Genomic DNA, 16,812 nt, shown 5'->3' on the forward strand with positions numbered 1-16,812 from the left:
AATTTTTCTTAGTGTGCAAAAAAACTACAATCGCCGCAAAAAAAAATTGTAATTTCTGAATTTGGTTCTGTCCTCATCAAGATAAGGTTGCTTTAAAGAAACGATTCAATGAAAGATCAACGTCTCTATCGAATGTACTTTGTGTAGAAATTTCGTTTGGCAAAAATCGATTCATCCTTCCCTCGCATCCTTCATATCGGGATGTTATAAATATCCGAAATATACTGCAGGGGAATGTAACTCGTATGACGTACGTTTCGCTTGGCAGTGCTGCCCCGACAATAGTTCGATTTACGCGAATGTCGATTTCAATCCAGTCACGTTGCCTGACGATGCGCCTCTCGCGCAACACCGGCGCATCCTCGTTGAACCGCGATGCTTTTCAGGACGCCGTTTTACACGACTGTCGCGTCCGTTTATGTCATTCGGTTTAGCCCGGAATTCGTTATTCATTACAGCAAAAATGTGGGAAGAGAATCTACAACGAGAATAAATAATAACCTCATCTAAGAACAGTTTTATAACTATTTTATATATATTATTAAGATTTATACAAGATAGTTTTTGAACATTCTGAAAGTTTTTAAGAAGGATTTTTTACATTAATTTAAAACGAAAGCTAATTCATATCAACCAAAATTTAAACAACTGATTGTGAGCACTGTTAAATCTATAGTGTCAAATTTAATCTTATTTAAGTCGCCACTGCTCCTACTTAATAAATAGTTATTTTTAACTAAAATGGAGTGAAATAATTTAAAACAATTCAAATTTAACCCAAAGGATTAAATTTCATTGTTTTATTTAAAAATAACTATTTATTAAATAGGAGCAGTAGCGACTTAAATAGGGTTAAATTTGACACTATAGATTTAATAGTGAGTGATTTTCGAGATTTTTTGGAGAACTTGAATAAAATTTGAACCAGAGATTATTGTGATGAAACTTTGTATATACATTTCAAGATAAAGGCTCATTTTTTGGGACCATACATTATTTTTTTATTTAAATCAAGGCCGGACCCAAGGACACTCTGTTTCTTTGAAAGTCGTTTCGGACATATCATCACATGAAATTTTTATCTTCAATTAACCTCTTAATCTTTGATAAATCATTCCTTTCAAAGTACTTAAATCTTTTAGAATACTTGAGGAACACCCTATATATTACTAACAACCCAGCTCTGACCGATTTAAAACTCTTTTATTTATCAAGTTTTATAACCGTAATAGAAATACAGACTTGACTCGAATATTTTCTTATATAAAATATATAGAGAAATAAACGCGCGACTAAACTTTTCCAGCATGGTTTGGCATCGTCGTTTTATATCTAGGCTATATTGTATATACATATTTGGTACAAAGGGATTTGCCAAATGCGTTGGAAATGTTTGGTTGGTTACCTCGCGGGATATTTCTTTAGTGCGCGATATTCGCTGTTATATATATGTGTAAAGCGCAATCTCTCATACACTCTCCGAAAACTATCTGTACACTACTTGCGTTCGAGAATTGTTTTTCATCGGTTTCGATTTCCAAAATTCCGCCGCGCTCCCTTTTTTTCCCAATCGACCATCAATTTTCCAGATACCGATGCTTGTGACAGAGTCGAAGCACGTACTCACGCATCACGTGCGGTGTTCACAATCGGGAACACGGTGGCGTGGCGCAGGAGGGGGATGATGAGGGGGGGTAGGGGGTCGTGAGGATGGCGCGGTCGAGCGTGGCCGTGGCACGACGACGACGACGACGACGACGCCTCGAAGACGGGGCGAATCGCTCGGAAGACGACAAGAGTAGGTCGACGGCGTGGTGTCTCCCGCCGGAGGGTAGTGCGCGCGAGGAAAGAGAAGGGTGGCGTGGCTCTCTCGCGCCTCGCTCCCGTGGTGGGGTTGGCGTGGCGCGGAGGGTTGGCTCCGGCCGCGTAATCGCATCGCATGCAGTGGCCTGGCGTGTGTTCGCGCGAGCGCGTCGCATCGGGAGTCCCGCGAGTCTCTATATATCAGTCACACCGTCGAATACCGGAATACATAAACTTTTGTCGAATCTCTGGTTTACAGTCCGCGTGCAGATTCTTCTCCCCTCCTAGACCTACGTTGCAGCCTCTTCTCTCTTGCTCGCTCTCGTTCCCCCTTTGGCCTCCGCATTCATTCACGGGACATTATGCTCGCGGCCGACGAGCGCGTTATCCACGATAGAGACGGCGTCCTTATCAACGGCGAGGCTGCGAGCGAGTCCCGATCAGCTGGCCGCGCGGAGAGCCTTTGACACCCCGGCGGTCAGCCCGACTTTTAGCGCGCTACGAGATCAGCATCACCACCACCACTACCACCAGTGGGATCTAGTCGATCGTAGGAAGCAACGAGGGAGCATCCTTATCCCCCACCCCTCGCCTTCTTGCTTTCAAAGCCTCTCGCATCTTGTCTCGACCTAAATCTCGTAGATCTCTCGCCCTCTCCTCCGCGAGAACTTTCTATATTCTCGCGAGCGGAGTGTCGATCGCGATCTCGTAAGTGCAGTCGAATCTTCTCTCGTGTAGAGCAAGATCTCTTTCTCCCCCGTTCTCGTCCCCTCCTCCTCTCTCCCGTCCTTCTGTCCCCTCGGAAAACAAGAGTCGTTTCTTCTTTTCACTTCAACGCCGTCGGAAATCTCGATAGCCCGCTCGGAATCGAATTCGCGCGAGTTCTCCGCAGGGGAGAGAGATGGAAGCCCCGCCGTCGGTTTGAACCGTAAGTTTACCACTGCGCCCCGCCGCATCCGTTCGTTACAGTCGAACAGCGAGCTGAGCGCCGGCACTTCTTCACGGCACACGGCATACATTTCCGCACAGATGACACCGTGACAAGCCGCTAAACTTGTACCACGCTGCCACGAACATCAGCGGAGTTGAATCTGCGAGAAGATTCCTCGCTTCTTCATTCCATGTTTCGCTTTCCACGTTTCGCTTTACGGAATTACACGATCATGTCGTAACGGTTGTTGCTGAAGAACAAAATCGGATTTACCTTCTTTCTTTTTCATCTGCTTTATCACATTAATTGAATGGAATTAAGATATTCACGGAAAGAACAATTTTGCTGGATCCAAATCTGAAAATAATTTTTGTTCAATAATCAAAGTAATTTTATTAGAAAGTCAAAATGATTGCTAGAATATCAAAACGTTTTATAGCAATGCTTATTATTTTCAACTTTTCAACAAATTATTTTGATGATTCAACAAGAATTTATCTTTAGATCTATATTTAGCAAAATTTTTTTAGACCTTTCAACAAAATCATTCTTTTCGTGTTGAAATAAACAAGATTTAGCTAATATATATTTGTATGCTTCGTCGAAGGAGAATGTTTTAGCTGTTTTCCGGCCAATGTGAAGATTTCGAGATGTTGCGAATTATATATCATTTTAGAGAGCTGCTTAAACGTAACCAAGTAACGGCATATCGCTTTTCTTGGGAAAATATCGGAAAGAGAAGAAATCGTAATAAAAAAAAGACAATAATGCTATTACATTTATTGACAAAAGTTGTTGAATGAAACGTCAAGATGTCGAGAATTAATCGGGAATAAGGATTGTTACTTAAACATGTATTTGATAATTATATTCGTTATTTAAAGCCAAAATTCCCAAAACCAAACGATTATCTTATCGGACTCTTATTGTTATCGTTCATCAATCGCTCAAAAATCTCCAAGTTATATGTGTTTAAATAACAACAGAGTCCTTGTTGCTTAATTCGCGATGTCTTGCCTCTTACTTAATCATTTTTCTATCAATAAATGCGATAGCATTGGATTTTTATTCTTGGATTGTTATTGATTTCTTCCAGGTTTCCGATGTTTCCCCAAGATAAGCGATATACCACTCGACTCGCTAAAATAGTTCTTTAATATATAATTTATATAAGTCGCAGCTGCTTCACGTTAAAGAAAAACTTAATATTCTCCTTTATTATAGGAACGACGATTTTCACTTTTTTGATCGTTTCCACTTTTTCTGAAAGAATAGAGATAAAATCGTGAAGAATATCTTTTTACTCTTCGATATGAAGACGTTTATTTTTTCAGCACTTTCTAAAATTCTTTTCTCCGCGATAGAGAGTACTTTACGGTGCACTTAAGAGAACACTTGATTCGCGCCTCGTCTTCGATAATAGAAAGAATGTATATATAAAATTCCGTCGAAAGGGAACGGCTAATGTTTCTATATTGTTTCTGATCCGCGGGCCGTACTTAAGGGGTCTGCCCATCCTTGAGGCCTTAAAATGACACCTAAGTTTGGGATTTTTTTGTGGGTAAATAGATAACTTTATTTAAAAGCTGTTTAGAGGACATTGTTGTACATATAAGAAATTAGAAAAAATATTTTTTTTATGCACAAAATGGCGGCGCAATGGCCTACTTGCGGAATCCTTTTTTTCTGTTTTTTCAAATTGATATACAGGGTTCCAGGCACACGGTTTGCTCTTGAACAAAGCACAAAGAATTTTCATTATCTACATATTAAAGACTATAGAGGTACGTAGGGGTTTTTTAAAATATTGATTTTTCTCGAAATGGCAGCTATTTTTATGAAAAGTTCGTATTTTTGTCAATACAAGTCTTTCGTAAAATAGCTGTTATTTTAAGAAAAATCAATATTTTGAAAAAGCCCTGCGTACCTCTCTATAGTCTTTAATATGTAGATAATGAAAATTCTTTGTGTTTTGTTCAAGATCAAACTGTGTGCCCGGAATCCTGTACACCGATAGAAAAAAAAGGGATTCCGCAAATGTAAGCCAATGCGCCGCCATTTTGGACATAAAAAAAATAAAATATTTTTTTTGTTTCTTATATATGTACAATAATGTTCCTTACGCAGATTTTAAATAAAGTCATTCATTTACCCATAAAAAAATCTCAAATTTAAGGTATCATTTTAAAACCTCAGAGGTAGGCAGACCCCTTAAGTCACGACGAGAGAGCTCTCGAGTGCGAAATAATGCAATTCGGCGGTTTCACTTCGAGCGAGAAACGCCGAAGTTTCGGCGAATTTCCATTCTAAATTCGATGCGAGATGGCACCGACAGACACGGTTGCGAATCTATGCACGAGTGGAGTCGAAACTTTACTTTGTTAGAGAAGGAGAAAATCCGTTTCGTGTCGGGTGTCGAACGATCCTGACGTCATCATTGTCATAAACTTTTATCGAAGTCCATATTTTTTTCGGCACGGAATATGTCAGCGGGAAAGACGTCAACTTTTCTCGTCGCGCGGACGCCCCGTCGCGTGTCGTCGTTATACGCGAAGAAAACTCCGCTGGTCGTTGCGGTTTTATTAGATCCGAACGACGGTGCATCCGCGACGGAATGTCGCGCGGGCAGGGACGGTTCACCATTCGTGCGGTTAACCCTCGATTATCTTGGCACGACGACGTGGCGAAACTCTCCACTGCCTTCTAGACTGCTGGTTCGTTAAAATTTTTTACGACTTCGTACGCTGATTCTTCAAGACCACATTTTTTTACGTACATGAATACAACTCAATAATTTCCGTAACCTTTAATACATGTGTCATTTGTGTCAGCTGTCATTAGTAATTATAACATTTATATATAATTTTTTTTAATACACAATCTTACAAAATCTACTTTCTAAAAATATTAAGAATACATATATATAAGAATCACTTAAGACTCCTGTTTATTCACCACTACTATTTCAGATTGTGACGTCAGAAGCGAAAAAATAAGGCAATAAAAATTCTCACAAAGTATAAATCAAATAGAAATATATGACAATAAAACGTTTGCAATCGATAGAGAATAAACTTATAAAATATATCGAAAACTTTCTTTTTGTTCCGGGAGAAATTAAATCATATTTATTTCTTTATATTATTAATTTGAGATAATTGCAGTTTGTTTCGCTTTTAGTTATATGTAATTAATTTCCAAATATTTATTAATTAACGAAATAAAAGAGTTTTCGATACATTTTACAAGTCGGTTCTATCGATTGTATTATTTTATTGAAAAACATATTTCCATTTTAATATGTTTTGCAAGAACTTTTATTGTGTATTTTCTCGCTTCTGACGTCACAATCTAAGATAGTAGTGGTAAGTAAACAGGAGCCTTAATAATTTTTGTATAGGTACTTGTGAAAGTTATGAAAATTAATCCAGACACAAACGACCTATGACGCGCGCGTGCACGGAAAGAACGATTTTGCTGGAAGGTCAAAAAATTTCGCTGGATACTGTAATTCTTGTTGGACCATCAATATAATTTTGTTGGAAAGTCAAACTGATTGCTAGACTGCTATCAAAACGTTTTACAGTAATGTAAACTTATCATTTTTGAGTTTCCAACAAAATTATTTCGATGGTCTAACAAAATTATTTTCAAATTCAAAATTGTTGACCTTCCAGTAAAATCGTTCTTTCCGTATGTGTTTATGTACAACGGAAAGAACGATTTTGCTGGATACAGAGCTGAAAATAATTTTGTTGGAATTTTAATGTTTCAACAAAAATTATTTTCAGATCTATATTCAGCAAAATGTTTCAAACCTTTCAACAAAATCGTTCTTTCCGTGTGTGCATTAAAGAACCTATAAAAATCATCGAGTGTGTACTAAGGCATTAAAATTGGCATTGATAGCGGTACAATTATAAACAATTTCAATTCTAGATAATTTCGTTAGAATAATACCGAGTGAAAATTTAACGTGATATACGTACACACGTGTGTGTTGAATGTGCGGTTGCTTGTAACGATAATTAACGCGGAATCCGGCATGCCTCTGCCGGTAGCTGTTATTAACTTAGAACGCAATTAGTTTCAATATAATTTACTGTTATTTTCGAGGCCGCGAACGCGCGCGGAATTAGCGCTAAAACTGAGACTGGGACTGTGTACCCGCGGCGTATCCGTTACAATAGCCGCGCGGCCGGAACCCACGTGAGATCACGTTTCCCCCGTCATCTTCCTCATTGTCGGCGCCGTGAATTTATGCGAAAGCATTCTCTCATTGTGATGCATGCGCTTACATTATGCGCGGCTAACGAGCCGAAGAAAGCTCTCTCTCGCGCGGGCAAGCAAAACGAGTCCCCCCCCCCCCCCGCGTGGTGTAGATTAACGCCTTCGCAAACGAATGGTCTAGATCGATTTCCCCCTCGAAACTCGGCATTGCGGCGAAAAACGTATAATCCGCTCCCTCGCCGTTTGTTATCTCGGACCAGTGAGCTTCCTCTCCGCGTTTTGTACTGCATGTATTCGAGACGGAGAAATATATGAAACACCGCGCGCGGCGCTTTCCGAGTTGAAGCTGCGTTTCGGCGGGCAACAATAACGGGGTCGGGGATCTCCTTCTTCCGTTCGCATAAGCGCAAAACACACACATTTTACATTTTATCTCGGCTCGAGAACTCTCTCTCGACGATTATCCTTCGACCCGCGCGCGCGCGGCCGAGATAACCGACCGGGGCAGGGGCTGGCCGGTTAATCAGGACGCGAAATTAAGGGATATAAAGGGATAATACGCCTCGGCTGCCGCACGCGAGGTCGATTTTCCGAATGTTACACGCGATGTTACACCACGCGAGTGTATACATAGGTATATATAGTGGGAAAAGTATCGATCGCCCCCCTATCCCCCCCTCCCCCTTCCCCCGGGTGACCTCAACCTTCAAACTTATTCGCGCCGGAAAAAGCTCTTTCTTTAGGCCACGTATATATAAAGAATTTCCGACACTAATGTCGGCCCGCGATCTTTAATCGCCAGAAGGCTACGACGCAAAAGCATTAGAGCGAGAAATTATCGACGTCATGTAACAATAACAGGCAAGATTGTGCCGAAGAAAAAAATGTGCACGAAAAGAGTGATTTTGCTGAAAGACACTAAAAAGCTGGATACTGATCTGAAAATAATTTTGTTGAACTATCAAAATAATTATGTTGCAAACTCAAGCACGATAAACGATGTCGCAAGAAATCTTAATATTCTATAGCAATCTGCTTGCCATGAGTTTCCAAATTTATTTAAAATTGAAAATTTATTAAATAATTCAGATTTCACATTTATTTTGTGATGGTTCAAAATTACTTTTAGATCTGATATTCAGCCAAATTTTACATTCTTATACACGGAAAGAACAATTTTGCTGGATTCAGATCAGAAAATAATTTTTGTTCAATAATCTAAATAATTTTATTGGAAAGTCAAAACGATTGCTAGAATAGCAAAATGTTTTATAGTAACGCCTATCATTTTTAACTTCCCAACAAATTATTTTGATTATTGAACACAAATTATTTTCAGATCTGTATTTAACAAAATTTTTAGACCTTTCAACAAAATCGTTCTTTCCGTGTACAGTAAAATCATTCTTTGTTAGTTCTAATCGTTCTACTTTGCAATTTGAATTTCGTTACAAGGACGATCATTAATACAAGACAATTGTTTTCTTATTATATCTGATCAGATGCATCTTTATGTTTTATACAAATTGTTATCCAATTATTACAGATCTATTTAATATACGGACAATATTTATCACTTGACATTTTGAATTTAAATCGATCGGGCAAATTCTTTCGAGCTTTAAATACGTCTCGCGTGCCGGCGACGCGCGGATTAACTCTCGCCACGCGAAACCCTCATAAACGCGACGATTATTTTCATGAATGCAATCACGAGCCACACGGTGGAAGTTGCTCCGGCGGCTGTAAGTCGAATTTTCCACGAAACACCTCGGCGAAATGGCGCGGAAACGCGAAGCGTGCACGCGGCGCCGCGCCGGGGCGGGATACGGGCTTCGTCGAGCGGCTGGAAGCCATTTTGCCGTGCCTGATTACACAGTACAGAGAATTGCAAATTAAATCCGATCCAGAGGGTCCGCGTGATTTAACACCAACGTCCTTCCTACCTCGCCGCCCGCCGCCGAGGTATCATCTAAATGCATGAGCCTGTTAATTGCCACGGTGCGATGGTTATCTGCAGGGCGGCCGTTATCGGCGCGAAAGTTGCACGGCGAAATTTTCGACGATCGACCGGAATATTACATGATATAATATTCCGCAGCGAATATCTAGAAGAGACGGTGTATTATATACACATAAGACGAGAGTTTAGCTATAATGCGGGTATTGTGGAACTGTTCTTCGCGATGCACCTTGATCTACTTACAAGAAAACGACAGCTATAGGTACACGATTATCAACCGCGCCCTCTTTCCTTCTTCCTCCACCCCCCCCCTCCCCCGGCGGGCCATGGAAACGTCTATTTGCTCGGTAAACCCCCCGCGCGAGCTCCGCGTTTTCCGCACCACTTACGTATTCAAAACCGGATTAATGCGAGCAAACCGAAAGATAACTGGGTGCCACAGGGATTACTGCAAAACCAACGCGCAGAAACATTACGTTAGACACAGCTCACGGATGCATCATGTTCATCCGTTTCCATCCGGCTTTCTGTTTTAGACAAATGCAGGAGAATGGAGAGGAAAGGGGAGGAGGAAGTGAATTATCAAAGCGCAGCGATACGTAAAATCATTTTTAACGCGTTGAGCGGAGCGTATCGATCGTCGGAGCGCGCGCGCGCGCGCGTGTATGTGTGTGTCTCTTCCTTGGAACAAAGCCTATTTCGCCTTCGCGACCAAGTTCGTTCTTTCCAAGGTTTACCGAACATCCCGTTCGATCGCGACGCGGAAAGAGTTTTTACGTCAGCTTCCAGAAAAAGCTTCAAAAAACTGTATATCGTAAAATTTGTCGCGAGCGTTACTTATCATCTCTCGTGTAAAATACGCTGGGACATTAATGTTTTTTCTTCTCTTTCTTTTTACTTCCCGCGCACGAAGCGCGCGCGTGCGACGGTCCTCTCCGCCGACACATAAATTCACCGTCGTAAAAAGGACGGTTGTTTCTCGCTCCGCGGACCGGTGTCCACCGCCGCCGAGTATAGGTATATCGCGTGGGCTCGATTACGCCCCGGGGAATAAAACGTAACTAATTGAATGCGGTCGCGCAGGGAGACTCCCTGCGCTCTGTGTGCTCCGCATAATTGCATAACTCGGGAGTATCGTTTCGCGACGGGAGTTTCCAATTAGTTATATAATACGCGACCGGACCGCCAGCGTTATCGAGTAGCTGAGCCCTTCGCCGAGCTTCTAGCGAGGCTAGAAAGCTGCTAAAAAGTTGTACGGACGCAATCACGAAGCGACCGAGAGCGGAAGCTGTACATTAGGTAGCTGAAGTCGAATTCTCCTGGAACTAACAGTGTTCCGTGCAGGAATGAACGCGGAAGCACGACTTTGCGAAACGGTTTAACCCTTTGACTGCCGCGCGGATTTTTGTAATCGAGTCCTTCTACGCCATATTTTTTATATAATGTAATTTTAAATAAATTTTTTTTTTCATATTAAAGTATATTTTTCAATAAAATATGTTTTTTAATAAAAGCTTTCGATAAAGGGTTGATAGACCTCTCCAGAATTCACAATATATCATGTATGTAAAATTAATACAGAATGTTTTTGATTCGTGTACGATAGTAAGCAGGAAATATGTGCTGAATTAATACTAAAATTGATACAGCGGCGCCCTAAATCCACCCAGATGTGTATCCGATTGGATACACAGTAAAAAAACATTTTGTATTTGTATTAAAAACGGTCCACTCAAATGCTTGTTGAACTTTCATGTGTTGAATTTTTAATATACCCGAGCGTTAATTTAACATAATGTGATTATGTCATTTGAATATTTTGTGTTAAATTGATATTTAACGTTTCTTAATGTGTTAAAATAACACAATTTGAATGAATAAGTGAGTAAATTACATAAAAATAATGTATCTTTAAAATGTGAATTATCTCTCTAAGCTAAATGAATAAAAGATGAATGTACACGTTCATTTAACATATTATAAATGTTAATTTTACTGAAGAAACATGCTTTCACAATTTATTTCCAAATTGCGTCAAAGTGTTGACATTTACATTTTTGTGGTAATTTTTTAATAATGTTTATGTTAGTTTCTGTGTTAACTTTCTGTGTTAAATTAACATAAAATTTGGGTGAACCGTTTGGAATACGTATGAATGTGTTAAATTTAACAAAATTTCCCAGCTGTGTACACTGCACTACACGTGGCAGTCAAAATGTTAAAGGCCATCGCACGTTAGAGAAATTTTAGTCGTAACCGTAAAATATGCCATCGGCGTATCGACCAATCACAGTCGAGCGTTCTAAAACGTAAGACTGCAATTCCGATGGTGATTGGTCGATTTACTCTCACGATCTCACGGTTATACGACTAAACTTTTTTACGACCGATAGCCCCGAGCGATCGCGAGCCATCTCTCCCCGAACTTGATCGCGCATCGCGGTGACGTAACTTTCGCGTATTAAAAAAAAGCGACAGATCGATCTTTCGTGTTTTTGCGCGCGACGTCGTGAGAAATGAACGCAATGAATTCAGCCGGCGCGATATGCGGGTTGCCCGCAAGTACCGTGCGGGAAGAGTAATATAAAGTCACTCGCGGGAAAACAGGAACGCGTTTTTTCCCCCGTGTTATCGCGGCGGCGAATATTGTTTGTAAGCGCTGTCAAATACCGACGGGACCTATGCGCGCGAAAAATAAAACGCGGTGCGAAATGAAGCGCGCGGGGCGTGTATTTTTCTTGTTAAGGGGGGTTTCATCTTTGCCGGCCGTAAAATAAAAAAAATAATAAATTAGCCCTTGTTTCATGAATTTTTTTAAGGAAATTTATTATATACAGTAAAACGCGGGTTTTTGCATAAACTTATATATTATTTAAACAAAAAAAAATGTTTTTTATTTATATAAAAATGTATTTTAATGTCTCCAAGTGGCGATTGAATGTGGCATGTTTTTCGAGCTGACGGAAGTAATTACGAAAAAAGGAATTTATATTATTACGAAAAGATATCGACTTGATTCTTTTTTCCTCTTGATTCCTAATACTTTAACGCATGGCATGAACTAAAATCATGATTTTACAACAAACATTCAATTTGTTATTAATAAAAATTTTGAAAATTTTTAGGGCAAAAAATAATTTTTTTTCAAATGCTACCATTTTCACAAATTTCAGGCAATTATCATCATTTTAGTTTACGCCATGCGTTAAAGTATTAGGATCAAGAGGAAAAAAGAATCAAGTCGATATCTTAATTCGTTTTTTCGTAATTACTTCCGTCAGCTCGAAAAACATGCCACATTCAATCGCCACTTGGAGGCATTAAAATACATTTTTATATAAATAAAAAATATTGTTTTTGCTGTTCAAATAATATATAAGTTTATGCAAAAACATTTTCTTTGTTTCCTTAAAAAAAAATTCATGTAACAAGGGCTAATTTTACGGCCGGCAAAGATAAAACTCCCCTTAAATAAATTTTCTCTTTTTCTCGCTCGCGACGGACGCGGGAGATGCAAATATCAAATGAAAGACGTGGAAAAACATGTGCCGCTCGCTCGCGTACCGCGGGAAGGATCGATGTGTGTATATATACATACGCAGCGCTACGCACACTTGACACTCTTTTAATTTCATGCTCCACAGGTTGACAGAAAGTTTATTGCTTTATTAAGATGTAGATTAATTTACGGTCCCCCTGCGCGTGAAATAACGTCCGTGACACGAACGAGAAAAAAAGAGGATTGGACATTGATCAAATTAAATAAATTTATTTGACGGCGCGGGCGGGTGTTAGATAGATATGGCCTGTTAATATCGCGACAGAGCATAATTGCGAGTGAAAAATCTCTCGCGGAAAACGTTTCGTCGGGAGAGAGCACGAAGCGGCGCGCGCGCGCGGGGCGTAAATTTCGTCGAGAGAGAATGAAATTTTATAATTGGCGATCGCGCAATCGCGCGTGATGGACAAAAACGGAGCGCGCGGTAAACGCGTGATCGATCTGCCCTATCTTCCGCGCGCCCAGCGCGCCCGAGCCTCTCTCTCTCCCTCTCTCTCTCTCATGCATAACCATGAGCAATATGTGACATACATACATACATACATACATATTGCCCCGGTTTTCCTCGCCCTTCGCCCCCGGCGAGCATTGAAAGGATCGTTAGCACAGAGTACGAAAGGATATCCGTTCGAAAAGGTCAAGAGTCCCCGCGTCGGGATTGCTGCGCGCGACCCGGTCTCCTCTTCCCTTTGTCCTAAGCCCGGAAGTTATTTTTGCCGGCAGCGCGCAACGGTACGCGCGACACAGTCATGGAAAAAAAAAAAATATGATACTCTCTCCATAAGATGCGCTCTGCTCGGCGAGCAAGCCGGCGAATCTCGCGCACTCAGGGAATTGTTTCGCTGTTCCTAGAATTCTAAATATTACACTTATTGTTAAATTATATCGCTGTTTTTTGCTAAAAAATTGTCTGTCATACGTAGAATTTATAGTAGCAATATTCTAGGAATGTATATGCAAGAAAATATAGGTCTCATAATCAAATATAATTGGAGTCTGGATTGGAGTCTGAACTGATTAAACGTTATAGAGAAACTTTCTTGTTAAATTTGACAAATAGTTCAGATATAATTTCTGTTTCTGTTATCTATATTGAAATACAAAACATATGTGGTATCGCAGTGCTTACTAATCACTTATCCGTTTTAGCTAATTTTTCATACCTAAATAATTCTCGCTATAATTGCAAAATTACTTTTTTCAGTGCTACGTACCGGATTCGCGACTCGCAAATAAAATCCCGCAGTCAACCCCGCGGCACAACTTTTCTCGTTTTACGTATGATCTATAAGAAGCTGAAACTTGCGTCTACTTTTTCCTACACAATTGTAGAAAATCTGTGTTGAATTTATACATTCCACGTGTCCCAAAACGATCCAAAATATTAAATCAATAAACTCAAAGCTCGTTTCTTGCAATGCCAGAATTTTTTTGTATTAATTTAACGCAATATGAATACGTTAGAAAATACATAAATATTATGTAAAAATTAATACAAATAATGTAATATATAATTTGAAAGAAAATTGTGGAAGCATATTTTTCTTCAGTAAAATTAATATTTGTAACATATTACATTAATACGTTTTATTTACTTATCTCAGAATTATTTATTTTGATTTAAAACTGCATTATTTTCATGTTATTTGCTCACTTATGTACTCGTAAATGTGTTATTTTAGTTGTAAGAAAGGTTGAATATCAATTTAACACAAAATATTCAAGTAACGCAATCGCATTATGTTAAATTAACACTCGAATAATGTTAAAAATTTTTAAAAATTTTAACAAGAAGGATTTTAACACAATGCTTTTTAGAGTCTGTTAGTGTCTGAATACGTGATCGAAGTCTTTCAACAATAAATCCGCGGATTACATCTTGAAATCATCCTCTTTGCCAAAGCCGGATCACGGATTAGCCTGATTCACAGAAGCCAGTCGTTTATCGTGCAAGATCATCGCCTCGAAATCGCACGACGGTGACTCGCAAGAAGTACGAAAGCTTTGATTTCACAGATCGAGATTATCGGGTTGTTTTGCAGTCCGTTAGCTTTATGGAGGAAATATTTATTGTCGATAACTGCTGCTAAACCGATTCGAGACCTCATCGCGCACCGGGGAAATGAGCTTCAACAAGTCTCTGTGGCCATCAATTTTTATCCTCTTTTTTTTTTTTTACAATTGTCGATGTCCGCGATTGTCACTGTTGAACGTTTAATACGCCGTTCTACATCGCAGTCGTTACAATCCCGTTACGCATTGGACCTTAAATATTTCAACGCTCGGACTTTATTGCTAGCGGGGTATTGACGCTCGGGCTTTATACCGCGCCGTTAAACTTTCTGCAAATCGTGTAGTTTGATCTGAACGATGTACTCACGCGACGCACACTACAAAATTGCATTACTTAACGTTCTCCCCTCCTCCCCCCTCCTCCCCCTGGTGTTCTAGTTACGTGAATAGTATGCACTGCGCAAGTTTTCCTTTTCAAATTGCGCTCCGTTTAATCCTCGCGATCTCCCCTCCCCCCCTCCCTTTCCCCCCTCCCCCTCCTCTTGATTAATCCGGCGCCTATTAATATTACTTACAGCTATATCAGAACACGATTCTGATATACCGCACTCGGTTATTAAGCACATGCACAGGGATACACTACCGGTTGTATTGTGCATGATATTACGAATATCGGAAATCGATGGGACCGCATTACAATTTTTCACACGGGGATATACACGCGCGCGCGCGCGCGCTCGCATTACCATAAGACATCTATCAACTCGATTAAGTCATCCATCATCGCGGGATCATTACGTTAAATATGTAGTATCAGGTATAGCGACGTTGAACATTTTGACGGCACAAAAACTGTGTTCAGCTCTGAAGAACCGATTCACCGATTCTTCGTGGGAAGGATGTACAGTCAGTGGTGCACAAGAGCGTGTTAAATTCATAATTATGTTAATAGACGTCGTATGAGTAAAATTTTTATATGTTAATATTTGCAATACATTAGGCTAAAATGCTTCGAAAGTTATAGATTTCAGTTCGGTACGTGTTTAGTTATTGTGTTATAACTGGGATAAAACACAATAAATATAGAGTACATAAAATGGCATTTTTACAAAACACTGATTTTCACAATCTCTTCATGTTAACGCGTTCGAAAATGTATGGATTGCTATAAAAATCTAGATGAAGAAAAAGCGTGTCTTCACTCTGAAGAAATGATTGTATCAATTACGATTTTCGATTTGGAAGTCGCATGATCTGGGAATTTCCGAGGCTTTTACAAAAAAACCTTGTAAAAAGCCTCGATATTTCCAAGCCTTAATCGACAACGGAGAGAACTAAATGACGTATTAAATATAAATGCATCGAAGCGTATATAATATACTTCAAAATCATATAATTATTTTTCAAAAATCTTTTCTTTCTCAAGAGGAACAGATAACACGCTCTTGTGCCACTGACTATAAGTACGTCCCAGCCACCGACGGTGTGTGTGTGTATCCTGCGGCGTTCCGTATTTTTATTCACACACAGAGTTTTTCTTTCGCGATGCTTTCGCGACTGTGTTAACACATTAAACGATCAATTTTTGCGCAGAAAACGAGAAGTCCGCGGAAAATATGGATATTCGATAACCTCCCGCCGATGACCTCAAGTGGACTCTTGACCTCCTTTCGAAAACACTTAATTTATAGTAATGCATGGTCACCGTGATTGAACGGGGTATTCCCGTATTCGCGTCCCCATTCCGTCGCGATGCGGCCCGCAATATTAAATCGTTACGTTTATTAGGCCGTCGGGAGAGAACCAGCGCGTTCGGATTTACGGAAACTGACCAGTCGATTATCTTTTAAGCGATTTAACTGACAATGAAACGATTCAAAATCTTCCCCCTTTGGAATATGAAATTACATTTTCTATTCTATTAAATACACGTATCTGAATAGTTTATTTTTTTAATACTAAATTATATTAATTATTATAAATTATACTAAATTAAACTAAATTATTATAAATTATACTAATTATACTAAATTTGTGTAACCCGTCATCGCGTATCATTGTACATTGATTAAGAGGATTTAACGTATAATCGGTTTTTCTTTTAATTTATTACGTGTTGTTTGAATCGCGATTGTCTTTAAATAAAACGTTTATTTACAATTTCAGTCGTGTTGCATGTGTGGTTGAGAAATGGAAGTGAAGTCTGTAAAAACAGTACGAGCGTTTTACATTGAAACTTTTATGGGGCGTGCAATCGACTTTCTAAATTAAATGATGAAACTTTAAGGATTTAAATTCTCGTGAAGTTTGGAC

At 39.6% G+C, this 16,812-nt stretch overlaps 1 protein-coding gene across 1 annotated transcript in view; it reads left to right on the forward strand.

Annotated features, from left to right (window-relative positions):
- The first annotated feature begins 2,667 nt into the window (after positions 1-2,667).
- Positions 2,668-16,812, forward strand: part of LOC105458081 (apoptosis-resistant E3 ubiquitin protein ligase 1) — a 32,305-nt gene continuing 18,160 nt past the window's right edge. Inside the window, exon 1 of the mRNA XM_011703147.1 lies at positions 2,668-2,731. The gene's annotated coding sequence lies outside the window, so the exon portion shown is untranslated. The remainder of the gene's footprint in view (positions 2,732-16,812) is intronic.

The sequence above is a fragment of the Wasmannia auropunctata genome, unplaced genomic scaffold (assembly GCF_000956235.1).
Source record: "Wasmannia auropunctata unplaced genomic scaffold, wasmannia.A_1.0 LD334703.1, whole genome shotgun sequence".
Lineage (NCBI taxonomy): Eukaryota > Metazoa > Arthropoda > Insecta > Hymenoptera > Formicidae > Wasmannia > Wasmannia auropunctata.